The sequence below is a fragment of the Triturus cristatus genome, chromosome 8, assembly GCF_964204655.1.
Source record: "Triturus cristatus chromosome 8, aTriCri1.1, whole genome shotgun sequence".
Classification (NCBI taxonomy): Eukaryota; Metazoa; Chordata; class Amphibia; order Caudata; family Salamandridae; genus Triturus; species Triturus cristatus.
In genome coordinates, this window is record NC_140591.1 from 278,749,566 (window position 1) to 278,777,179 (window position 27,614).

The following is a 27,614-nucleotide window of genomic DNA, read 5'->3' on the forward strand; positions in this document are numbered from 1 at the left end:
TACGTACTGTTCACCTGTTTACAAGCTGAATGGTAACCAGGAATTATCCCTACAAAAGGAGGTTCGGCAGCGCAAACGATTATTGTGAAATAGAGCAAGGCGTGCTGCTGGATGGGGAGTGCAAGGTCCTTCTTAATTTCCACTGCTATGTTTTCCCTCCACCCATTCACTTTCCCTTTAGGTCACCTCACCCTCTATGCTACCTCTGGCCCTGCGCTTTGCTCCCCGACTCTTTGTCTCAGTCCCCCGGCTGTACAACAGTGCACTTCGTGACTCCCTCTTTTTCGTTTTCAGACTGTTCGTTGGAGCTTGGACACATCAAAGATGGTCACTCAACACTATTGGCTTTGCCAATGCTCATGCAACAACTTTACAAACATTGGCAAAGCTATTGCCGGCAGCGGTGAGTGGTGGATGGTTGCACTGACAAACTGAGAAAAGCTGGCTTTACTAGTGCTTGTTTTTGCAGACAATGTTTTTCCTTAAACCCTACCTGTGATTGTGTAGCATCACGAGGCAGCTTATTTTGTAGTGGGCGCTGCATACAACTTGTCACCCCTTTCCATAAAAGGTTGACTTCTCCCCAAAATCGCATCATTTTCCCCTTAACGGAAACGATAAATGAGAGGTCAGTGGTTTGGGAGGGGAGGCTGATGAAAGGAGAGAGAATGAGGAACGCCATTCAGACCTCCGTTGAACGAAATTCTCATGGTCTGTTGTGGGGGGGGGGGGAATTTTTATATCAGAGATGTTGAGGTTAGGATTGGGCAAAAATGTTTTTTAGAATTTTCACAAAAGCGTAAAACTCGATTCAGCAAATACAGAAAAAAACTGAACTGAAGCAATGTGTTTCTGTGAAAATTGCTTTTCACCTTCGTTCCATTTTTCACAAATTGGTTTGTTTTCAAGAATGATTCGTTTTTACACAAATCAATTCGTTTGTGAGATAATTTTCTTATTTGATGTATTTTCAAGGAAAGAATTTAAAGCAAATGAATGGTGAGCATGTTGCCTAACAGTACGGAGACATATTTGCCTTGATTGAAACATTGGTAATTATTTTATCAAATGTAAACAACAAACCGATTCGTCTATCTCAAATTGTTTGAGACTGTGGTCAGCAGGTGACAAAAGCTCTGCACCATGTGCATGAACCCACTCAGTTATCCTACGGGGCATTTCCTGTGGTATGCAGGTTATCCGCAGCCGTAGTAATCAACAGTAGGTGCAATCTTCCAGAGGGCTAGCTTAATCGGGCACAGATCTCCGCTCTGCGGGTTATATGCATTTCTATGCAGTAAGTACAACACAGACATCTTTATAGGGCGCAGGCCAGACTGGCCGTAACTCCCTGGGAGGCTGGAGACTTGTTTTGTAGCATACAGGAGTTTTTAAAGCACCCGCTGCAGAGTTCCCTGTACATCCATTAGTTTTTAGGCAACAATAAAAGTATCAAGATAACTCCAATGATTAATTTTGTTCCTGGAGAGAGATCGCAGTTTTGTCTAGTGGCAGTTTTGACTCATCTAAGGTAGCGCAGAGGGTTAACATGTCTGCTGCAAAGAACATGTACTATGCAGATCACAGAACAGCATTTTATGTACATAGCTTAGTGGGTTACTGCTTTTGTCACAGAGGCCCTTATGTTACTGTGCAGTTCATAAGTTACAATGGTATCTAACACAGTGACCTATGAACTACCATCAAAGATGCTGCATGCAAGCTGCATGGTACAGGTTAGAAAGTTAGGTTTTTTCCAAGTCTTTCATTATCCTAATGTAGCTAAAAAGGGTTTGTGTGGATAGACATAAATTCTTCTTCACTGTGTTACATTCTGAATCCTACGTTTGTGCTTCTCCAGACCAAGCACTCTTGAAAATACCTACCAGTATGTATGGCATGAATCCTACACCTTGTAGTCCCCTTTATCTTATGTAATATTTTCTATACACTGATTTACACACGTATGATTCATTGTTTTCTCAAAGTCTGTTATGAAGTTCTGTGGTTATACTGAATAAGCAGCTACCTACATCATTATCATATGAAATCTCTTTATTGATGTCATAACTACACTTTCACAAATGCTTTATTAACCTTCTTGTTTTCTCAGATTTGCTTGAAAATACACCATTCTCCCACTCTTGTTTCAAGATTTTCTTGGGGGGAGAAGCCCCTCAAACCACCCTCATGGCGGTCAGGCTTGCTCGTTACGCTTACTCAACACAGGGCACTCATACAGAACTTTTATACCTCACCACTTTCAAATGTCTCCAGCCGCCGCTGCTGTACACCATTGATGAGTTTTTATGTGATTAAAAATTCACAAAGGCAACTCATATGGTCTGTAAATGTAATGATTTTGTGTTTTTTAAATTTGTTCTAAAATATAAAAATGTTCGAAATAAAGCTGTGTTATTATCTGCTCTATATTTTCTCCAGAAATACATAGTACAAGTTTTAAAATTAATAATTCAGAACCCAACAAATCATGGCAGTCCATTAGGGATGACTACCCTTGTATCCCAGGCCCTGTCCTTGTTACCTTTGGTCTTACAGGTCATAAAAGCCAGAGCACGAATGAAAAATAAACCAAACACTGAACGCCGTGTTTATTTTCCACTCCTTGCTATCTGCCTAGCCCTAGCACCTCATAAGCAAATAGGAGGGTGTTGATGGGTTGAAGGGTAAAACAAGTGGTCAGTCCTGTGATTTGTTTTCATGGAATAATTCCATGTCTCTTTAGCACATTTTTAACATCCACCTCAGGACAAGTGTTAAAGCATTTTTATTCCCTGCTGCGGTTAATATGGGAATGCAGAGGGTGTATTATTTTTTATTTACATTTGTTACATCATGATTACATTAATGAAGGTTTGGCGGCACTGTGATGGATGCGACCCAAGAAATGCATCCGAGACAAAGGTGACGGCTTGTAATGAGGGTGAAAGGCAATTATCTAATGCTGATGTTCTCTAGGGCATTGTCTAATGCTTTTAGAATATTTGCGCTGGGAGCAGCCATCGCCGGGAGAACCCCTTCTGAGAATGTGGTTTTAGAAAACTAAAAGGAACCGTATGCTACTGCCCCGTGTCCTTGCTGAGCAGTGTGGGTTGAGAGGCGCTGTTGGGCCATGCTAAATGTATGCAGGGATATGTACCAGGGCCCTACGCTGTGTTTAGAAGTCCGAGGCCGGTGCATTCAAAGGTCAGGGTTCTGAATACCAAGGCTGCATAGTCTTGAGTCCACTTCATGCCTCTTTAATCCACTGCCAGATCCTCCCACCTCTTTACAGCACTCTTGGAGGCTCTTTTTCATCCCTGCTGCCTCTCTTTTCTAGCTTTTTTCTGTCTTTCTCGTCCTCCTTCTTTCACAGTTTTGTGTTTGTGTCCTCTCCTGCTCTGGATCAACGTTTGTTGAGGAAAAGTAACTGTCGGTCTCCAAACATGAATGCAGGTGCACACCACCTGCTCAAATTAAGCACTGCTGTTGTGCCACGCCATCATCAGTAAGACGAAAACAATTAAGCATCAGCAGCATAAAAAGCTGTGAGAGTTACATTGTGATTGGTTGGGGGCAGGCGCGCGGCGCACATTGGGCTGAAAGGACTCTAGGCCACCCCCGTCGTCTGCTGTAGCCCCAGGCTGTGGGGTACACAGGCAGGTCTTGAAACTGATCACGGTTGGGGCTAGATAGGGGCTGACATCTTGGCCTCCTCCAAAGTGTTTTTCAGGCCTTCAAAAGGCCATTTATCACGATTCTTTGCGGGTGTTAGTAGCCTACGGCCCCCTGCTGTCCCCGCTCTGGTTAGGAGCTGTTGCTGCCAGAGCTGGACAATGAACGTCATTAACAATACGAAGGTGGGCAAGCAGCACATGCATAGTATGTGCTAAAGACTCACATTTCAAAAAGTACTTTAACTTGGAAGCGTTTCACTTCAGCACACTAGTATTCATTTCTGCATTGACTGTGACATATATCAGAAGTCACAATTTCTAAACGCAAACTTTGAAACATTCATGCCTGCGATGACGATGCTATTAGCAGGGCCACTAGAATTATGTGATTCTGGGACTGCAGCGTTTTTCGAATTATGATGGATTTGCCACATTTGCCACATAATCCTTTGTCTGCTGCATAATCTATAGATTTCAACAAAAAGAAAATAGTTTCTAGTGCAAATGGATCAACATATGAGCAACATTAAAGTCTATTAAAACATAAAAGAGAAGTTTTTGTAGAGGGCACATCCTAAATTGATAAAACGATAAAAGATATGAAGGCACGGTGAAATAGGGTAACTGCCTAGGGTAAACACATTTTGTCTAGCAGGTAAACTAGGTGTCTTGCTTTCACGGTGCACGGTTTAGCCTCTAGATGAAGGGGAAGGGGCTTGGTGACTGACATAAGTGAGTGGGTGGCAGAAGCCACACCACATGAAATCTTGGCTCGAATTCCAGAGCTCAGCATCTGGCTGTGGCCTTCAATAGCTCTCCCAGTGCTAGAAATGTAACGTTCCGCATGCCCAATAGTATGACATTTTGGTGCAGGATTAGCTGAGATAATGTTAGTTCAAATTACACCTGGATCCCCACTTGCCATGTCAAGGGCATGGTGAATTGTTTCGAGTGTCTAGGGATAAATGATCCTGCCTTCACACAGCTCACACTACACTCGCACAGGTTCACTAGTCATCCTGCCCTCACATGGGCCCTCCTTTTACTCTCCCGATCCACTCACGAGAGCGCCCTGGTCACCAAGTTCTCACATGGGCACTCACGCACACCCCTCACCCTGCACTTAAACAGACTTTTACCGTGCACTCACACTGCTCACCCTGCACTTACACCACTCCCCGTCAGGCAGCACATACACACCACACCTCTAACGCTGCACACATGAAACCACCCAACACTCGTGAACATGCGCACATGCATGCAAATGCACCCATAGGATACCGGCTCTTCCTGCAGCATGAGATGCCTATTCAGTTCCATCCGTAACTTCCGGTCCAGTGCAAGAGGGGAGCATGTGCTAAGGCTGGGGGATGGTAAGGGAAACAAGCTCCAGCTGAGGCTGTAGGGGCTGGTTTGAGAGGAAGAATCCGTCTTAGGTTGTGGGTATCAGCCAAGAGGGAGTGGTGAAGGCAGCCGAAGGCAGCAGGAGGGGGAGCGGCACAAGAGGCTAAGAATGAAACACTGCAACAGAGGGTGTGAGACGGTGTGGGAGTTGACTGGGACTGCAGGCTAAGGGCATGGTGCAGGTGCAGGGGGGGGGGGGGAGAATTACAGCTCCAGAGGCACTTCTTGGCCCTGCACGGAGCTCAATTGGCCTTGTAAAGAAAGGTGGTGGGTCACCTTGTGCCAGACATGCTGTTTTTGCTGCTTCTGAAGCCATGATGTAGACCAAAATCTGGGCTCTGTCGGCCTGCATAGCAGTCGCGCCCTACAGGGGCTGTTACCCAGGGCTTTAAGTGGGATGAAAAAACTGGAGGGTCTCTCAAAGGGGTGTGGCCACTGTAATTAAGGGTGTGGCTTAAAACACGTGAGCGAAAAAATCTGTGCTTAGCATAGTGTGCCGCCCTACTTGTATTTTGCTGTTTGTCATTGCATCCAGATATGATACAACAAGTAACATCGTACCTACAACAAGTCACGACTATTGGCTTTGTCAATGGTTAGTTGCATAGGATAAATAAGCAGCAACTTTGGCTTGTACATAATATTGAAAAAGCTTCCACTTAAAGCCCTGGTGACACCACAACAATGCTGCTGCTCGTGAGTTTCAAAAAGAGAAGGGAAATCCAGAGAGAAAATGACTCTCTTTAAAGGATTTCCCTTCCCCTACAACGCTCCCCTGGCATGACGTCATGCCGAGGCGCAACTAGAGTGAAATTTCGGGTGGGGGGGGTGGCTAATTCTTCTAGCAATCGGTAGAGTGAAGATGCAGGGCCTCTAAGATGGAGTGAATGAACAACAAAGCCTCATTACCAAGTAAATGGTCTTTTAAAGACCTGCTCAGTGCTGCCTCAGCCCTGGCTGACACCCATGAGGGGACAGGGCTGAAGCCCCTTGAGCCAAATGGGCGTTGTACAAGTGAGAAGTAAGTAGTGGGAGCATGCGGACATCGATGTGCCTGCTGTCACTGCAGTCCGGAGAAAAACGGACCACCTGTGCCAGAGCATAAAACAGAGCCCGATAGAGACCCGTTTCGAGACCTCCTTAAAAAAACTGCCGGTGCTCAGCACCGGTGAGACCCGGCCCACTTAAAGCCCTGCTGTTACCGGAGCGGAGAGCATACTTAGGATGCCTGCTGTTGTTCGAGATGGGAGTAGGCATGGGGGAGGGAGCAGGTGAAGTTGGGGAGAGTGAACTGAGGCTGTAGGTTGGTGTAGGAGGAGGTACTGGCATGAGGCACTTCTGGAGTGCCAGGAAGACTGGGCAAAACAAACCTTTTTTGTTCTGAATGTCCCTAATGCAGTTGGGGAAGAAAAAACAAACAAATTCAGATGCCAGTGCATCATCACGGTGGGCATAGCAACCATTTTGAATGGGGGAATCCCTTATTGGGAAGCTCTTTTCACCGATACTTCTACCAGTTATACTGGTGCTTGCACGCAGAGCAATATTCTTAGCCAGTACTATCACTTCATTGTGAAGGGTCTTTTTCTTGCAGACTGCCACGTTATTGTGTTTTAATGGGGCACTGATGTAAAGTGAGGGAATACTACTTAGGGGTCAATAGGAGCGCAAGAAGCACTGCACTCTCTCAGCAGCACTACACAAGTTCTGCCCAATCAAATGCTGTAATCAAGGTAAACATGTGGGTGGAGCCAAAGTTCTCTGACAGTTGAGCTTCCTGAAGCTTTTTTCTGTTGCTCACCCAAGGTATAGCGACAGCTGTGCTGTCAAGCCAGATCTAAAAAGTAAATCTCAGAAGCATTGAAACACATCCGGTAAGATGCTTAAAAACACATCATTGCACTATACATTAACTACAGTACATTAACACTTCAAAAATAACAAGTAGATTTATGTCATGTCTGTGGAGTACTGTGATTATCCAAAAGTAGTGAAGTAGTTTTTATAATGTTATTAGTTTGAATCGAAATACCCTGTTTTCATCATTTTTCTGTAATGCCTTTAGTGCCAAAACTCTTGCACTATTGCTACCTGCACCCACAGTGCCCGTGACTCCCATTGAAAACTTAGTTTTAAGTGAAATACACTGACACTATAGACTTATGTGTCATACAGTGTATAGTTGGTCCCTCTGAATACATAGCCTTTCTGGGAGAGGGAATGGGTCAGATCCAGTTCAGGGAGCATGAGGCAAAATAGGAGCAACTGGGCTACGGCCGAGGGGGCAGGGGTGGTTTTTATTGGATGACCTAGAGTCTGTCCTACTATGGCTTCACAAACTGGGCCACGTACAACCCCTTCAGAACTTAACTCTCAGTGGTAGAACTTTGGAGCAGTCACACCTTCTCAGGGAGGTAGTGTAGGGGTATGGAAACTCAGATCACCCAGTGGAGCAATATCTCTTTGTTCAAACCGGTGCTTTATCTGGGTAAGAAACATACTTTAATAGACATGCTTAAAACGGTACACTGCAGCGGGTGCAATAATATGCACTGCCACTAGGGATAATGCATACTGTCTTTACTATGTTCCTCTTCTCTCTTTTACATGAGCCCCTACTCTTGTACATCTAGGCAGGTCCCTGTTGGGATGGTTTTGTGAGACGATAATCAAGGGTCAGGTGCAGGTACCCCAGTTCAATTGTGGTTGTGCTCAGTTCAGTGCAGTCTTCTAGAAACAGTCTCACCACAATGTAGGTCTCTGTGTGTTTCTGCATCAAGTGTCTTTGATCTTTCTTGCTTCTAGAAAAAGACTGCATGCAGGCAGGAGTGGCCATCGATCTGGGTAGGCCGCAGCAGGATGGGGCAGCCACAGCTGCAGCCTTGAGTCCTCCAGTAAATGAAGGCAATGGGAGTCAGTGAGGGCTCATGGAAGGCATCAGACCCATTTCTCAGTCACTAGGCAGCAGACGGGCTACCATTTCACAGCAGCATGCTAACAGTCTCAGGATGCATTTTGTAGATAGTGCAGTGGTGAACTCCATGTACACAAGCCTTGCCTTCGAGGGGAACGTCCACCATGGGCACAATTCTTGACTTCTGTGGTGATGTCAGCCGCAGGACCAGCTCTGGGTTCCGGTGACTACATTCACCATGGGCAGAGTTCTTGATTTAAGCAGCGAGGTCAACTGTGTTTGTTCCTACAGCATTGCGGCAAGGTTTGAAGTTCACCAGCGATTCCCTCTTGGAGCTGAACTTCTGGAGAGACTGCACCCACCCTCTTTGGACTCACAGATTGATCTCTGCTATCTTTTTTCTCCTGGTAGACCCTTCCCACTAGAGTCTGGTGGTTTGTAGCATTCATTGGACAGTCACACCTCCTACGGCTTGACAAGCTCTTTCACGCTCTAAGCAGGCAGGCTGTCTTCCAGGTGCTTTAGGTCAGGGGTACAGCTCTTCAAACAAGTAAAGACTCCAGGTGATGTACCCTCCCCTCTGGGAAGCTGGCTGTCACACAGACTCCAGATGTGGTTGTACAGCAGTTCTCATAGTATGCTGTGGAATACTCCCTTCTTGAAAGGATTTGGAACTGGAGCAACAAGGATGTAAGTAGCTCCAACCTTTATGCAATAAATGCGGAAAAGGAATGCAAATTCTCTGTATGCAATCTAAGAACAGGTTTGCGGCAGTTCTTCTGTCAAGTGTCCTCTCTAGGTTGTTCACCAGACACAGCCTTTGTGTAGAGTGATGCTCTTCACAGCAGGGTAGTCTCCAGGTTGGAGTACCTACAACGGAGGCCCAAAGAGGCGTGAGATTTCTGCAACTGTCTTTTCACCAGCCACACTGAATGGTGATCAGGGGAAAGACAAAAGGCTTGCCTCACCTAAAAGATCTCTCTCACCCTGAACAACAGAGACAAGTGTCCCACCCCGACCACCTACTAAATGGCAGTACTGTAGAAAAACTAATCAGCAGCTGCACTCAGCAGGAGCTGCTTAAGTACATTTCTTAAGGAGTCTTGTCTCCTCCCTCCGTTTTCAGGACTGACAGTAATACTCTTCCACTGTCTGTAAAAACAATCTCACCTACAGCTTGTGCAGAAGAGCAGACTAGGGGCTTTCAAAACGGGACCCTCAGGCCTCCATTGCTTTGGCTCACTCATGCACATACAAGCCATAAAACACACATAATCCACTTGGGATGTTGTTTCTAGGATCTAGGTTTCACATTGATGCAAAACTTTACACAGGTGGGGTTGGCAACACAGATAGGTCTGTGGATGAACAAAACACAGTATGTCGCCAGCACCACTGTATGTGCTAAACCCATGACAGGGGTGGTAATTCACTGTTACCAAAATGAGAGCACGCTTGGTGCACTCCTTCAGGTTACAGGACAGTTCCAGGACTTTGGACAGGTGTAAGCCTCAGCACCTAAAATTAAATGGCTTATCTTATTGTCTTTTCACTAAATGTATGTTTAGTTGACTTTGGAAAATATGCTATTTTGTGGATACTAAACAACTGCATATTTGTGTCTATGTCTATAATCACTGGAGTAAATATACATTATTTCCAATCACTGCCCATCCCTACACAGTGTACGCATTCAGGAGTAGCCGCTCCTCCCCCTCACAAGACTGATGAGGTGGTAGCAAGGAAAGCTGACAGGAGCCAGTAAAGTGAACGATCCTTGCGACTTGGTGTCTGCCTTGCTCAAGGGAGACCTGCCCTATGTCCTGGAGAGTTTACCTACTCATGAAGAGCTGAGAGTGGCCACATGCCCTTAACATGGGTCAGAAGATGTGAACAGAGAGAGCTGGTGAGGGGCCTGCAGACCTGATGAGATGCCTCAAGGTCACAAAAAAAGCTTCACTAGAAGATTTCAGAGGAAAAATGATCCGCCAGCCATAATATCTGAAGTGGTAGTACCTTAGGTCATTTTGATTCCTTGGCAGTACAGCTGAAGGCCTTCTCACCACTGGCCATTGCTGTTTGGAAGGCAAACCTGCATTACTTCCCACCCACCAATTTCACTCTTCTTGCATCCCTTACCACTGCTTGAACACAATTTCAGAAGCTTAGTACAGTTCACCATATAACAAAACGCCAAAACACCTACAGTTACTCACTTTTAATTTCATCAAGGTTTCATCAATCCCTCATCAATGTTGCAAACACCTGTGGGCCAGCAGAATCACCTGCAGACCCATGTTCTCATGACTAGCTCTGCAGCTAATCCAACCAGAAAAGCCTACAACTTATTGAATATAGGTATTCTCCCAAAGGAGCTCTAAATGCCTTACATAAAACCCTCCCTAAACCAAACAGAGATTGAGCCAAGAAAGCCTTTCTAACCGCTGCCTAAAAACAGACTGTTTTGAGTCAAAAAGATAAAACAATTTAAAGATGTACCTCAAAACATTAACCTACATTCAAAGAAAATAACCTGCTTTCAGACTACCAAAACAGATTCTGGTATGGCTGATGCACAAAAGAAGTACCGGGGATCGAGATGGCTGCTGCTTAACGGGGCTCCGAGACCCCTTCCCGTGTCTTGACTAATCCGACTATTAATCCGCAGTCCCAACGCAGATAGGAGCGGTGGTCTGAGTGCAGGATCGCAGTGGGTGATAAGCGGTGATCACATCCTGCGCCGCAAAGAATCTTTGACGCCGCACCGTCGTATGGTGCAGCCAATGCCTAAGTGCGGTTGTGAAGCCAGCGCCTTGATTATCCGCACCGCCAGTCTCACGAGGGAGAGGGCGGCCGCTCCACTCATCAGGTGGCGGTAAGGAGGACTGCCGGCGGTGGAAGTTACCCTGCGTGAACCTCTTACGTGGCTGGAACCCCAGGTGAGACCTGCTCGCACCCCCCCTGTCTCCGGGCAGGGACTGTTGCGGCCGTAACTTGCAACGCGGCCCGACGCTCGGCGTCTCGCGCTGGGGCTGTGGGAGTTGCGGCGTGACCAGCGCCAACGGGCGGCCGCGGTCCCTGCACAGCTTGGCGGCATTACAGGAGACATCTTGGAGCCGGGCACCAGTCGGAATCACGGGAGCCTGCTGCATCTGCGTCCGAGTCCTGCGCGAGGGCCGAAAGCAGGGGACTAGATTATTGAAAGTGCCCATGCGGGGGAGGAGAGACTGGCAGATGCACTGGCAGCGGTGAGTACTGCCCCCAATGTCACTTCAACAGTGTGCTCGGCCCTGAGGTCTAAGATGGGGGGCCGTGGGCAGCGCAACTTCCCGCAATCCAAGCTGGAAAAGTTTGCGTTCACCAAAGACCGGACTGACTCAACTGCCCACTCCAAGGAACCTGCTGGAGACACGTCCACTGTTGACGATCTGGACATCATGCTGAAAGATATCTTCACCGCCCTGCATAGGGTTCATACTGACCTTGATGGGAAAATTGGGACGGTCACGACGGAACTCTCATTGCTTAGAGCTGATTTAAAAAACATGAACGCCAGAGTCAAAGAGGTTGAGGAGACCACTTTGAACCCCTGCACTGAAACCAAGGAACTTCAAAGAAGAGTGAAGGAATTGGAAACTGGAACAGAGCTCCTTACCAACAAGCTTGACGAGTATGAAGGGAGATCGCGGCGCAATAATGTGCGCATAATTGTCGTGCCGGAAGGGGCAGAGGGGGAAGCGGACGATCTTTTCGTGGAAGAACTCATCCAACAGCGCCTTCAACCCAAGGGACATTCAAATTACTTCTCAGTTGAAAGAGCGCATCGAGTCCCGGGAGGTAGGCCTAAACCTGGGAACCCTCCCAAACCACCAGTTTGATTTGAGGATAAAACTATCACCTTCTTTCCTGACTACACAGCAGCAGTCACAAAACAGTAACGCACGTTCCTGGAGGTAAGAAGAGAACTCAGGAAAAGAGAACTAAAATACTCCATGCTATTCCCAGCACGTCTTCGGGTAGAGGCGGAGGGCAAGATATGGATCTTCCATGAGGCCGGAGAAGCCTGAGACTGGCTGGAGGGTTAGCGCCCAGCGACAGCACCAGGAAGACGTAATGGTAAACTGTATCACATGCCGGCGACAAACATGCGCCCTGACCACGGCGCCACTTCCACATCACGGGAGGGTTCGTCGGAGAGGCGCTGAGGCGGCGGAGAAGCAATTGGAGTACTCCCTACAGCTACAGGACAGTCCCAGTATCTCCTCCAGACAGTGAGAGTGACATAATTGCATCGGTTGTTCACTATGGCAATCACAGCGTGACACCTCACTAGACATTATTGCCACCATGCACTTTTCTTCTTCTTTTCCTGAACAATCTTGCATTTAAGACTATTTTAAGCATCGTTGCATGGAGAAACGCGGGAGGGAGGAGCGACTTCACCCCACTCAGGTACATGGGTAAGGGATACAAGCGCTCTGCAAAGTTGGGGAGGCGGGTAGTTCTAAGTCCATCATGCAGGGAGGCAGGGAGGGGGGAGGGACATATTTTACAGGGATTTCCTTTTGTCGTATTTGTAAGGATGTTTGTTGCAATGGTTATGTTGTTCTTGTGTTTGCACATTCCTAGAAATGATCTCTCTAAGGACACCTATACAGGTACATTCCAGTATCCGTTTAATAGTCGGGACACATACCATGACCTCCATTACCTATTCAAATGACGCAATGCACTGTGACACCGACCCTGCAGTTTGTCTTGTGGAATGTTAATGGTCTGAGTGACAAGGTGAAGAGGGGGCTGGTTCTGCAATACTTAAAACGTAAAACCCCTGCTGTTACATTACTACAGGAGACACACTTAACGGGATCCACGTGTAAAGCACTGGATAGATGGGGGTTTAAATTGATAGCCCATTCGGAATTCACTTCGGGCTCCAGAGGAGTGGGCATCTTGATTAGGAAACAATTTCCCCTTGTGGTCCACCATACTTTCCAAGACGATAAGGGCCGATTTGCAGCCGCCTACTCAATTTTGTGACTGTGTACATCCCACCTGCTTTGCAATCGATGGCCTTCCAGGCATTGGGCGCATTCCTACTTGCATTGCCGTATGGAGAACTAATAATTGGGGGCGACTTTAACATGACGTTAGATGACACTCTGGACCGTACACCTGCCCCGCCACAGCACCGCTCCCGACCGTACCTAGTGGACTTTTTAGAGGCACACGGTTTGCTTGACACTTGGCGTTTCCAAAACCCGCACGTGAGACAATACACTTTTCATTCAGGGGCCCATAATAGCCTTTCCAGATTAGATTACATCCTTACAGCAACGGATAACGTGGGAAGGTTTGGGTGAGTCACACATTTAGCACGTGGTATTTCTGATCACTCCCCGGTGTCTGCAGAATATAGAGCATATACTCCCGCTCAGCGTCGGATTTACCCCATATATCCGGGATTCCTCCACATTCCCAAAATTAGGAATGGCCTGCTTATGGCAACCGCACACTACTTCACAGAGAACAAGGCCTCGGTCTCCTCCCCTCTCACCCTATGGGAGGCCTACATTCCAGTCCTCCGGGGCCACGCCATTTCACTAATTGAGGGACATAGGAAAGAACAAAAAAGAGAGGTGGAGGAGTTGGAATGGGAGATACACCAGTTAGAATCCCAGCATGCAGCCAATCCCATGGATGACAATGCACATAGACTGCGAGTCAAACAACATGACTATAAGGAATACTTCTGGAATGATGCGAAGACCAGCATAACAGCGGTTAGGCACAGGATATACGAGGCTGGGGATAAGGCCGGCAAACTCCTTGCTTGGTTGGATAAAAGGGAACGGACGAACAGGTGGGTGGCAGGGCTTGAGTCGTAGAATGGAGATATGCTCAGAAACTCGCATGACATTGTGACGGCACTGGCTGGGCACTTCGAGCAGGTTTACACCTCCACCAATACAACCACAGTGCAGGAAGCATGGGACTTCCTCAGGGATATTCATATGCCAGGGCTCACTCCAGATGAAACTACAGACCTAGAGGCTGACTTTACAACAGAGGAATGAAAGGTAGCCATTTATAAACTTCAATCAGGCAAGGCTTGCGGCCCCAACGGTATCCCTGTCGAGCTATACAAACATACGGCAGATAGGATTGCCCCCTACTTGTTGAGAATGTATGAAGAGAGCCTAACTGTGGGTCAACTTCCCAGGGACCAACGTATAGCTACTATTGTGGCCATAAGCCTGGGAAATCCACGGAGGAGTGCGCATCGTATCGCCCGATCTCATTGATCAACGCAGAGGCCAAGATTTTGGCCAAGGCGCTTGCACTTAGACTAACTCCATATCTCATTAAATTGATCCACCCGGACCAGTCAGGGTTTATGCCAGGCAGGAACACTGCCTTGAATCTCCGCCGCCTCCACAGCGTCCTGGGCCGGAAACATACAATCATGGAGGATGCAGCAATCCTATCTCTTGACGCGAAGAAGGCGTTTGACTCTGTGGAGCGGGCGTTCCTGTTCGCAGTCCTCCAACACTTGGGGTTTGGGCCTAGATTCTGTTCCTGGGTACGTCTCCTACACGCGAACCCTATCGCACATGTGGTAGCAAACGGACACATATCAATGGAATTTATGCTGGGGTGAGGGACCAGACAGGGCTGCCCACTGTCACCTCTCCTATTTGCGCTGGTCCTGGAGCCCCTGGCTGCGTGGATTAGACGTGACCCAGCCATCCGAGGCTTAAGATGGCGGGAGGGATGGGAGGACCGGATATCCCTCTACGCAGATGATGTTCTGATATACATAGCTTCTCCTGTGTGGTCTCTCAATGCACTACTTGATATCTGCCGGGCATTTGGATCGGTGTCGGGATACACGATTAACTGGGAGAAATCGGTTCTTTACGTCCTGTATGGCCCACCTCCTAAACTGCCCCGGGGTTGTATGGTCAAGATGGTAACGGATAGCTTTAAATACCTTGGAATACATGGGACGTCAGACCACGACGAGTTCCGGGCGCTCAATCTCCAACCACCGCTACACAGGCTGAGACGTGATATTCGACACTGGAAGACATTGCCGCTCACCCTACTGGGTAAGGAGGCTCTTTTTAAAATGATGGCTTTGCCTCGAATATTATATGCACTTCACAACACGCCATACTGTGTGCCCGACTCCTATTTCAAGGCAATCAACTCCGAAGTTACCAATCTCCTTTGGGACAATAAACCTGCGAGGATAGCCATGTGTAAACTCGTTAGGAGCTGGTCCGATGGCGGCATTGCTCTGCCTGATATCCGGGCATACTATCGGGCCTCGCAACTGACGACAATCAATCATTGGCTCCATGTGCCGGATACAGATCCAGCATTTCGCTTAGACAAGGTGGCCTTGGGACCTGGAGGAAGGAATAGGATGCTATATAATAAGAGGAAAACGAAAGGGATTCCTGGGCCGACTGCACACACGCTTCATGTCTGGCACGCAGCGACACAACACCTTGGATGGGCCGATAAGCTTACGCGACACACCCCACTGTGGAACACTGGTAGACTGGGCACCCTGGGAAATAGTAAAGGGTTTCAGAAATGGGACTTGATAGGAATTTCCAGGATAGGGGACCTATGGAAGGGGGGCAGTATGCACTATGAGATGGGGGGCAGTAGCACTATGAGATGGCCCCTGGGAGCAGTTTCGATACTTGCAGGTGAAACACGCACTAGAAACATCACTTCCAGTGACAGATACACTCCCTGAATCATCCCCCTTAGAAGACCGACTCCTGACCGACTTTTTGCATAAAAAAGCAATTTCCCTCACGTACTGGAAATTCATCAATAACCAGACAGACTACGGGTGACTTCGCAGGTGGAGGTCGGAGACATGGATGACTCGGACTGGCGGGATGCCATAGCATCACCACGGGAGGTAGCAATCTCCTCAAAACTACGACTCATACAGCTAAAAATATTACATAGGACCTACTATACAAGAGTGACTCTACATAAGATTGGTTGGGTCTCGGACCAGTATTGCTTACGTAACTGTGCAGAGGTGGGTACATTCTATCACACTTTCTGGGAGTGCCCGGGGATCACATCGTATTGGAAAGCAGTAATGGACATCATCACTGAAGTCAGTGGAAGTACAGTTCCGCTCTCTCCCAAGTGCTGCCTTCTGAACATATGGGAGCCTACAGACCTCAACCATGTAGACAGACAATGGGCAATAACAGGGTTGATGGTAGCAAAACGAAACATAGCTCGGTACTGGGGAGCAACGCAGGCCCCAACTGTGACTGGCTGGTGTAACGACATGGATATGATCATGTTTGCTGAAAAAGCTACGTATGTCCATAGGGGGTGTCCCAGGAAATCGGGGAAAGTGTGGAGCAAATGGAATGTGTATAGAGGTTATATATGTACTCCTCCAATCATAGACCATGAATCAGACGATGAGATGTAGTCATTGCGAAAGTGTAATCTGTCCATCACTGTAATGCCAAATGAGAAGATTTCAGCGTATCGTTATCTATATGTGGAATGTTTTGCAGATTTTGTGCTAAATACAATAAAATAGATATATTTTTTTTTAAATGGAGTACCGGCACACCTATTTCTTGAACTCTCCCTTGCCTTTGATACTGTTCATCATCCCAACCACTAAACATAGAAAGATCTTTGTGAATCACATAAGATGAAGTGAAAAAAGAACTGTAACCTGTTTGGGCCTTTGAAGCATAACAGAAGAAAGTCAGTCTCTTCTACAGACGCTGACAACTTCAGAGTGCAGGGCGAATAACTCATGCAGATTGCATCTTTTCTATCGGGCAGATCATTATCTCACTCCTCTTCAGGTCAGCTCCATTCAATTCACAACTAATGTACCAAACATCCTTACTCCCTCTTTAACATTTACCTTACATCTCTATTGCACCCAATCTGGTTCTCCAATCTTAAGTGTTACTGCTAAGCAGATAATAAACAAACCATACCTAATTATCAAAACCCGTCTGACTTTGACTCATACTCAATCGGACAATGTCTCAGTCAAATAATGAATGATATCTAGCCACAGCAAAATAAACATGTAACAAATCGAAATATTCATATGCAACAAATGGATCAAAAAGCACCCACCATCACTATGGTCTCAGCAAGTAGGCCCATGACTAAACAGAGTCCAAGTGAGGAAGCTGGGGATAAATACATACTCCAGTCTGTCAATCATAATAGGATTGTGTTTGTCCAATATGTTTAAACTGCAGTTTGCCACTTCATTCCCTCATATATGCTAGAAAAGAAATATCCGCCTACATTGCTTGATATGCTTGACACGCCCCATTTACTGGAAGAGTTAGCCTACCGCCCCCCGAAAGTCGAGTCTAGTTGTCCCCAGGTTGTGGGGTCATTATTTTGTTACTCTTCAACATTATGGAAAGCAGGTTGTTATTGCCAGTTAATGCCCTCTTTCTAATCAAACTACTGCACAGCCTAAACTGCTCATTAACTACTGCAGCACTGTTTAAAGTTCAGGGACTAGGCAAAGCATCCGAAGCACAGGCAAACCTCAGCCTGACTCATGACTTTCTGTAATCCCCACAAGCATTGCTGCTGTTAAGGAAGAGTGTTCAAAATGAGAGCAGGTAAGAAAATGGAAGGGAATGAGTAGTTCAGGACGATGCCCTGAGTGACACAAATATTCTGAAGCGTCCCTAGATTGCTTAAAGGGTGTGTCTTTTTCAATCTAGAGGCAAAAGGAGACTCCCTACAGCTGCAAAGTTACCCAGGAAACCTGCTGTGTAAGTTTGTCTCCCCTTCTGTGCTTTGGCACAGGTCAGGGTACAGGAGCTTTGACAGCCACATGGGTCTCCCTGAGGTACTGGAAAGGGGGCGTACTCGGTATAAGGAGAAGTAGCACAACAACATGGCCTCCTATTCCACAGCTTTCCCGCCTTTTCCAACTGTAGGTCAGAAAACTGGGGCAGCATGTCTGCACAGACATCATCCAAAAGTTACTCTGCATTATTAGGTGAAAGGACCAGGAGCAAATTCTTGAGAAGTTGATGGGTGGTGGCTTACCAGGCTTCTCAGTTGGTACACATACCCATTGTTCGGGAGATGTAAGTGTGTAGTAGGAGGCCAGTAGAGGAAGGACTGTTGCGCGCCCTTGATAACCTGTTAGTTGCCTATTTGTTCTGTTTTGGGGGGACGTTCAGAATGCGGTGTTTAGGTGGCCTGCTGTAGATAGCTATGTGGTGATTTGGTGGACAGTGTACAGCACAGGGGACACTATCGAAGAGTGAGGGTAATCAGACGTGGGCATCTTAGAATAAGGTCAGGAGGCCATGGGAAGGGAATATCTTGTAATGACCGACGTTCAGCATCTCCCATCAGTATTCATTGACTGAATAAGTGGTTACCCATCTAGACGTTTATGTTGTATGGGCAAACTAGATTGACCGGAATATGAGAGGGCCCCACACAACAAGGGGACAAAGCACCATTTTAAACAGTGAAAATCAGATCTTCCTTTGGGATATGTGTACTACATTCACTCTTTAACCAACCATTGGGACTGGTATGACATACAATACTATAACTCAAATTTCAGTACCACTACAGTATAAAGAAACACTAGACTAAAATGGGATGTTCAAAAAAAACTTTTTTAATTGTAAATTCATAGTTCATACAATACGTACATCTGCAATATCACAGTAGAAAATAATTGTACCATATCAGAGTTAGAAACAATTGTTACTTTTAAAACAAAATAACACATTTAAAATTTGTCATGATATGGCGCAAAACAATTTTGTGCAATAAAATGAAAACAACATTATAAACAGAGCTGTAAACAAAACATGGAGAGGCAAAAGAGAAAACACAGTCAGTGTTCTATTCAGCACTACTGATCTGTTACGACATCATACTAGATAGATCTCATTTAAAAGTCACCCTCTATTGTATCAGAAATGTACATAGATTCTGTCTTGATAACTTTGTCAACGCGTTTTGGCGTATCTCACAGTTTGTTTACTACTTTCTTCAAGACAAACAAATAAATTCGCCCATATACAACAAAAATGAATAAAACCTGTAGAAACACGGTACAGCTACTGTAAATTTCATACTGGAATAAAGCAAACACAAAGCTTTAACAAATGTTCAATGTGCCAAAGGGATCTCCCCCCTTGTTTGCCATACTAAAGTGGTACTGTCACCACATTAAACACACCTCATCCATAAATCCATTAAATTAACCATCCATAACAACCATATACCCTAGGGCTTAAATCATGCATTTTGTACATCTAGAACTTAATGTCAGCCATTATTTTACTCAAGCCATTGTCACTAAAGTCTACACGCACATATTCGTCAACTCATTCTTTTTTTTTTTAAACATATTTTATTTGTCGATTGCATATATATTACAGCACCCTGGGTATCAGGGTCATCAATGAAATCGCATTGCATTATGTCACTAAAGCAATCTATTTGTATGCCTGCTATCCAGCAATGCCACAAAATTATATCCCAAACGATAACAAACTCCCCATATCCGTCAACTCATTCTTCACCCCACACTGACACACTCACCAGTGAATGAAAGAATCGAAGTTCCTATTCAGGACCTGTATTAGAGTGTTAGTGTCCAAGCGGGACTTCTTATCTTGAAGATTCCAAACAGTCAAGGATTGACCCTAATCTTGGTGAGGCATCCTAAAATGGAAGACAGCAATACCGTGTATCTCTATCTCTCTGACAACTTTACATTTAGTACCTGTATATCGCTATAGGTCACATATCTATGCTCATCCTTACATAAAGTTGCTGCCACTGGACACAATGTTATACGGGCTGAAGAAATAATATAGGGGAGCTATATCCTCATTACGGTTTTCAATAGTGGTCACCAGTGGGGGCTGGTGACATTTGAAAATGTTGGGGCCAAAAAGGTCTGTATGAGTGCCTTGTGGTTAGTGAGCTCGACTGCCATAAGGGTGCCTCGAAGGGCTTCTCTCCCGAGAAAATTTTGAAACATGAGTGGGCAAATGGTGCATTTTGAAGCAAATTTGAGAAAGCAAGAAGGTTAATAAAGCAATTGTGTAAGTGTAGTTATGACATCAATAAAGAGATTTCATATGATAATGACGTAGGTAGCTGCTTATCTAGTATAACCACAGAACTTCATAACATATTTTGAGATAACAAGTGTGTAAATCAGTGTATAGAAAATATTATATAAGACAGAGGGGACTACAAGGTGTTGGACAGGGGCGTAACACAGGCCCCCACAGCCCCCGCGGTGCAGGGGGGTCCCGAGCTGCAGGGGCCCCCTCAGCACAATACTCAGGCCCAAGAGCTCCAGATTAAATCCAGATAGTTCATGTTCTTTTCAGCAGGCATATTAATCCTCTGCGCTACCTTACATGAGTCAAAACTGCCACTAAACGGCGATCTCTCTCCAGGAAGAACATTAATCACCGGAGTTATATTGACACATTTATTGTTGCCTTAAAACTACTGGCTGTACAGGGCCCTCTGGAGTGGGTGCTTTCAAAACTACTGTACTTCTACAAAACCAGCCCCCCCCCCCCCCCCCCCGCCTTCCAGCCTCCCAGGGCGGTACAGCCAGTCTGGCCTGCACCCCCATAAAGTCTGACCTGTACTTACTGCATAGAAAGACATATAACCCACAGGGCGGAGATTTCAGCCCGATTAAGATAGACCTTTGGGCGATTGCACCTACTGCTGATGACTGCAGCTGCGGATACCACAGGAAAGACCCCGTAGGATAACTGAGTAACTGAGTGGGTTCATGCACATGGTGCAGAGCCCAGCAGTCGTCTGCTGGCCACAGGCTCAAGCGAGAGGGTACTTCAGAAGCCCTGTGACTCTGCAGTATAATAGTCTCCAGACATCATGACGGCTGGGCTGCAAAGAATGCTGTGGCCTGTTTCTCTTCATGAAAAGGGGAGAGCGAGAGAGACAGTACAGCGTCTCTATCAGCCAGTCCCGCGGCATCTCCTATGCGGACCAACCTCCTGCATTGTTACTGGAGGTACACAGCCCTCAGCATCTTAAATACTGTCTGTATCCCGCTTACATCTGCTTTGACCCCCAACAAACAAGGCTTCCACCGCCCTTCCTATTAAGCGGACTCCACCCTTAAGGTCCCGTTAACAGGACACGGCTATTTGTACGTGCTTTAAAAATGTCGTCATGCCGCATGGATGCCGTTACGCGTTCCGACTCAGGGATAACTCCCAGAGTCCCCATGCGCTTTAAGTATCCCTTTATTGGCCCATACACCTTATGTGCTCTTAATCACCTGATCTACCAACTAGACCGGTTGTTAGACTATCTTTATCTTAACAATAACTATCTTTGTCGAGGATCGTTCATTCACCCAAATGCTGTGTACAACAAAATTATATACACGCGCCATTTAAAAATAAAACTCCTAATACCAGTTGTACATGCAGTCAGTCGTAATGTCTCAATGCGTGTAACAATTAATGAAGCACACATTTAAAACTGCTATCAATATAAAACGCTGTATGTAGTGCCTACTAATTCTTCATTCATTCTTTTTACCATAGCGCTAGATTCACAAAAATGGATTCTGGGTAGACACACAACAGAAATCTTAAGAAATGAGATTTCTTTGATGTGGTGAACTGGTCCCATTCTTCCTTATTAAAACCACACCTCCTTGTATTAAATCTAGATATAAACCATTGTTACCATAATTAAAATGTTCCACTATCGAGGCATTGATCTTTTGTGTTCTCGACACAGCATGAAGACATTTTTAACGTGGGTGCAGTTAATTGGACCTAAAGGGTGGAGTCGCTACGAAAGGAAGGGCGTGGAAGCCTTGTTAGTTGGGGGTCAAAGTCGATGTAAGGGGCATACAGTATTTATGATGTAGAGGACAATGTACCTCCAGTAACAATACAGGAGGTTGGGCCGCATAGACAATGCCAGAGAGGCGAAAGTGTAGTCCTCGCGCAAGAACCACACTCCACGCTGTTACTTGAAGCGTAAAAGGCCATTTTATTAGGACATGGTTGCAATCATTTAGACTTTATTCGACAGTACATAAATGCAATAAATATACTTTCCCCAACCCATACCGACTCATTCTCCTTTCATCCATTCTCAAAACCATCTCACCTGTTAGACTCTTCCCCCATTCACTCGGTGACCTCTTTCCTCTCCCCATTCTCACCTTCACTTGCCCTCCAAGCATCCTCTGTGTAATTTCCTTCCTTGGTCATTACTTCCCGCGCCCGCTATCAGTCACCTGTGTACCGTTCTCCCCTCCCGAGGGGTGGATCCGCCCGTATGTGACTACCCACCCCTCCAAAGTACCGTGACGCCTCTACTCTGCAACCCTGCCCTAAACTGGCACGCTCAGCCCAAAATCCATCCCCACCCTTCGCCTAATGTCTGTAGGGTGGGTGGGCGGACAAACTTTTTTCTCCCCCCGGTGGTGCTCAGGTGTCAGGAAGAGGCCGGATACTCCTCTCCTGACACCTATATACCCTCCCAACTCCCGCCCCTCTCCTTCCTATGATCCCACCCCCACCATGTCCTTCCGGTCGTTGCGCGAATTCCCCGGGGGAAGACTGGTCTGCGACCTTCACTTCCCCCGGGGCCCGCATCAGCGGGTGGCGGTCTCACGCGGTGAGTGTAGGGCATTGCTGGCCCTAGCGGGTGGGGTAATGCAACAGGTCAAATTACTATTGTTGGGATCTGGCAGGCAAGTCCATGCACTAATAATGCCGCCAAATGAGGGAGATATGTGCTACAGGGTGGTCTTAGACAAATGAATGTGGCACTAGGGTATTTACAAAGCTCCCAGTAGGAGATTAGGTAGTTTACAGTGCCGACATGCGCCAGTGAGTGGGTAGCGCTAGGCACTCATGAAGGTGGGTTGCTGTGATCTATATTTCATACGGATAGGGGATAATGTGGAGTTTCCTTCTTTTTTTGGGGGGGGGGTGATATGTATGTCCCCCTCATTTGAGATTATGGTGTTTTTTTCAAATACTATAAATTCCACCACTAATAAAGGGATTTATTCGCCAAAACGACACTTCTCCAGCTGAGGGGAATGAACCCAATATGCACTTGAAGATGATAAAATATGAACTCTAAGCTATTAATATTTGGCAGGCGAGTCCACACAAAATAAATGACATTAAAAGAGGGAGATGCAAGTGACTGGGGTGTCTTATTTATATAATGGGGCACTGTAATACTTGTAAAAGCCCCCATGAGGAGACAAGTGATTTCATAGTGCCAACATGCACTAGGTAGTGGGGAAACCCAGGCGCGAATGGAGGTGTATTGATATGACCAGTCTGTAATATGGGTGGAGATTTCTTCATTTGGGGGGTGCATTTAAGGCTGCTTTTGCGAATGGGGTGTTTAATTCTTAAATACTATAATGCCACCATGAGTCTCTTTATCAAAACGATATTTCTCCACTTAAGGGTAACATACTAATATGTATTATAAGATGATAATACAAAGTTTCTAATTTATAGATATTTGCTCTACGTAAAAGGTTGCTTCCTTAAAAAACGATTGGGAAGCAAATCTGAGTGACAACTATTGAAACCCACAAGGAGGCTATAGCTCCCCTATGTTATTTCTTCAGCCCAAAGTACCCATTGTGTCCAGTGGCTATCGATTGAAGTGACAGCATCTCTATATAAGGGTGAGCATAGATATGTGACCTATAGCGATATATAGATACTAAGTGTAAAGTTGTCAGAGAGATAGAGATACATGGTATTGCTCTCTCCCATTTTAGGATGCCCCTTCTAGATTAGGGTCAATCCTTGACTGTTTGGAATCTTCAAGATAAGAAGTCCTTCTGGGACACTAGGAATTAAAAACAGGTCCCGAATAGGAACTTTGATTCTTTAATTCGCTGGTCAGTGTGTCAGTGTGGGTTGATGAATGAGTTGACGAATGTGTGCGTGTGGACTTTAGTGACAATGGCTTCAGTAAATAACGGCTGACAATAAGTTCTACATGTACAACATGCATGTTTTAAGCACCAGAGTATATGGTTGTTATAGATGGTTAATGTAATGGATTTATGGATGAGGTGTGTTCAATCAGTTGGCAGAATCACTTCAGTATGGAAACATGGGGGGCAGGGTCTCTTGGACACATTGGACATTTGTTAAATCTTTGTATTTGATTTATTGCAGAATGAAAATTACAATAGCTGTACCGTTTTTCTAATGGTTTTATTAATTTTTATTGTATGTGGGAGAATATATTTGTTTTCCCTGAAGAAGGAGGCAAACAAACTGTGAGACACACCGAAACGCATCAACGAAGAAGTTAAGACTGAATCTGTGTACTTTTCTGATACAATAGAGGGTGACCTTAAATGAGATCTAGTATCATGTATGATGTCGGAACAGATCAATAGTGCTGAATAGACCACTGGTTGTGTTTTCTATTTGTCTCTCCTTGTTTTGTTTACAGCTCTATTTATAATTTTGTTTTCATTTTTTTGCACAAAATTGTTTTGCGCCGTATTGTGTCAAATTTTCAACGTGTGACTTGTTTTAAAAATAACTATTTTTTATAATCCTGTGAAATGGTGTAATAATTTTCTACTGTGTTATTGCCGATGTACACATTGTATGGACTATGAATGTACAATTAAATAAAGGTATTTGTGAACATACCATTTTAGCCTAGTGTTTCTTTAAACTTTAGTGGTATTGAAGTTTGAGTTATAATAGTGTATGCCGTACCAGCCCTAACGGCTGGATAAGGAATGAATGTAGCACACAAATGTTGTTTTATACTTCCCAAGGGGAGATTTATACTTCCCAAGGGGAGATTTGATATTCACTCTATGGGTACACTACCCAATAGACTAAATCAGTTCAGCAGCTGTGAATATGCAGTGACCATGCTCATGCCACAGCAGTGAAACACAAGCTTTGTTTCTCGCTTCTGTGATATACTTGTAGTTCATAAAAGTAGTTAGAACAGTTTGTTCCCTACAGTGAATGGGTATAGGAACCATATAGTACAAGGTTGTTTTCGACGCCTTTCTAAAAGAGAACTGGTGATGTGCGTCAGACAGATAAACAGAGGAAGCACTATGGGTTTGGAACTGAATGTTTTTCACTAAATATCCCCAGACGCATTGCCCCTGTTGACAGGGTGACAGGGTACTCTGTGGAGGTGAAACTGGAGAGACGGCCAAATGATACCAACAGGTGGAAGGAGGCGCCGAGCAGCGGCAGAGAGCCGCCAAGCCCGCTCAGGAGCCCTGCCTGCGCCCCAGGGACGGGACGGACGCCCATCCACTCCCAGCCCTGCCAGCTCCTCTCCAACACAGAAGGCTTAAAATCTGGAGATTCATTAACCCGAGCTGCAGAAAGCCTGGCGGACACCGTAATTAACGCACTTAATCCAATCTGATATAAACAAGGCAGCTGCAGTCCTGGAGCACTCAAGAGTGAAGCTCTGAACAAGTCAGAACAGAGCCTCCGAGCAGGAATGATTATGACTTAAGGTTTAATATTAAAGATGCTGCTGTGAACCTCCAGAACCCTTCTTGTACGATGGAATATGTTTTCAATTTCAATGTTTAACGTATACGTTTCTCGTGCCAAATTACAGACATGCGCACTGCCTTCTGGCACCAGCTGCTACTGTGACACTTGCAGAATTATTTTGATTAAAGCCAGGAGTCCTTGGCTTTCAACACATGACAGTTCAAGATGATTCCTCGGAGGAATGCTTTCTAGCCAGTGCAGCAAAGAACCACAAAGCAAGACATATAAGTAGAAACTGCGCCTAAGTTCAGTCCCCAGGAGAGGTACTGTCCTTCCCATACAGCAAGCATTGTTAAATCCCATTGGTCTCGTTTTAAAGTGCAAATGCATGTAAAGACAAAAAGTAACCAATACCCTCTGAATGCTTTGCATGCACAAATGCTGTTTAGTACATTAAAGTACATGTAGTGTACAATTGTGTTGTTTAGGGGTCCATTTGTTGAACCCCAATATTCTTTGGGGTTCAAGTCACACCAGTCGAGTCTTCGAAGTGGCACAGGTTTTGCCATGCATATGGTATGTTGAGATATATGTGCCTATAGGCGCTCGTCCCACTTTCATAAACCAACAGGTCACATCGATTATTTTTATGTTTTTAGCAATCGCTTTCGGCTCCACATTGGTACCTCCATCCAGTGGGTATCTTCACACAGGGGGGCAAATGTTAAGAGCATGAATATGAATGTGTTTCTTGAAAAACAGAGTTCTTCCTTCTAAAGAATAAAATGGCTTACAAATAAATGCCCTCTAAAGAATTGCCAAAAAGTATTGGAATAAGAAGCCATGGTTCCAGTTCACTTCTTAGGGCCAGTCTCCTTTCAGGGCTTTTCATGCACAGCTTTGCAGGACAGTATTTGCTTTACAAAATCACGTCAGGATCTACAGGAGTAACACATTTGGACAAAATCAGCTGAGCAAAACCTCTTTCAGTACATCACAGAGCAGACAAGGTGTACATTTGGAAGGGAGGAGTAGCCTGGGTGCTAATAAATTGCAGAAAATCTAGGAAAATAAGGAATCAAATTTGGGGTACATACCTTGCTTGATCAATAGAGTATACAACATTAGTTGCGATACTATGTGAGCTAACTCTTTACTGACTGATATTCTGCTATAATATACAACAACTTAAAGGACGAGGCAGATCGTTTGGGAACCATGATTAATTGGGATGGCTGTACGTTGATGTATGGGCTGACTGCTGTGATGGTCTGGGTAACTTGCAAAGAGGTTGGTCTGACAGATTCAGACAGAGCCACTCCTCATCTTAGACGACCACTCGAAATGCCTTTCTTTCACCTCTGATTCTAATAGCCATCCCCGTGCCAGTGTAAGGCTCCGTAGTCACTGCATCACCTTCAATAACCACTACTGGCCGCATGCAACCCTATATCTCAGTGTCATCCCAGCACAGCATGCAGAAATAAAGACACACTGTGTAATTTCTCCCAAGAATATACCATTCTGTCAGGATTTAATGGTAATAGTGTAATTCCCCTAGATGAATATATATTTTTAATTCACACTGAAGTATGTCCTCCTAACACCTAAATTAACTCACATAAGATACCGGAGTACATGTATCTCAAGTCGCACGTTTCCTGTATCACTACGGGGAACAATTGTACTGGGTCATTAAAAGATATTTGAGAGGTCACCTCACCCCAACTTATCATGGCGTGGCTCACTGTAGGAGAGTAGGATCTGCACTTGTGTTGCCCCCACTTTTTTTCTGATGTATACACTGGTTTCTGGCTATAGTCTGGCTGGGTCCCTGCTAATCAGGGCCCCAGTCTAACTGATCTCTCTAAACAACTTGGTGTGCATATTAGATGCACTAGTGATTGGATACTGTGGTACCTTATCAGCCCCTAGTATATGGTACCTTAGGTACCTAGGGCATTGGTACTTCACAGGCCTACCAGGGGCTGCAGCATGTATTATGCCACCCCTGGGAAGCACTCACAATCTGACACCACAGGCCTG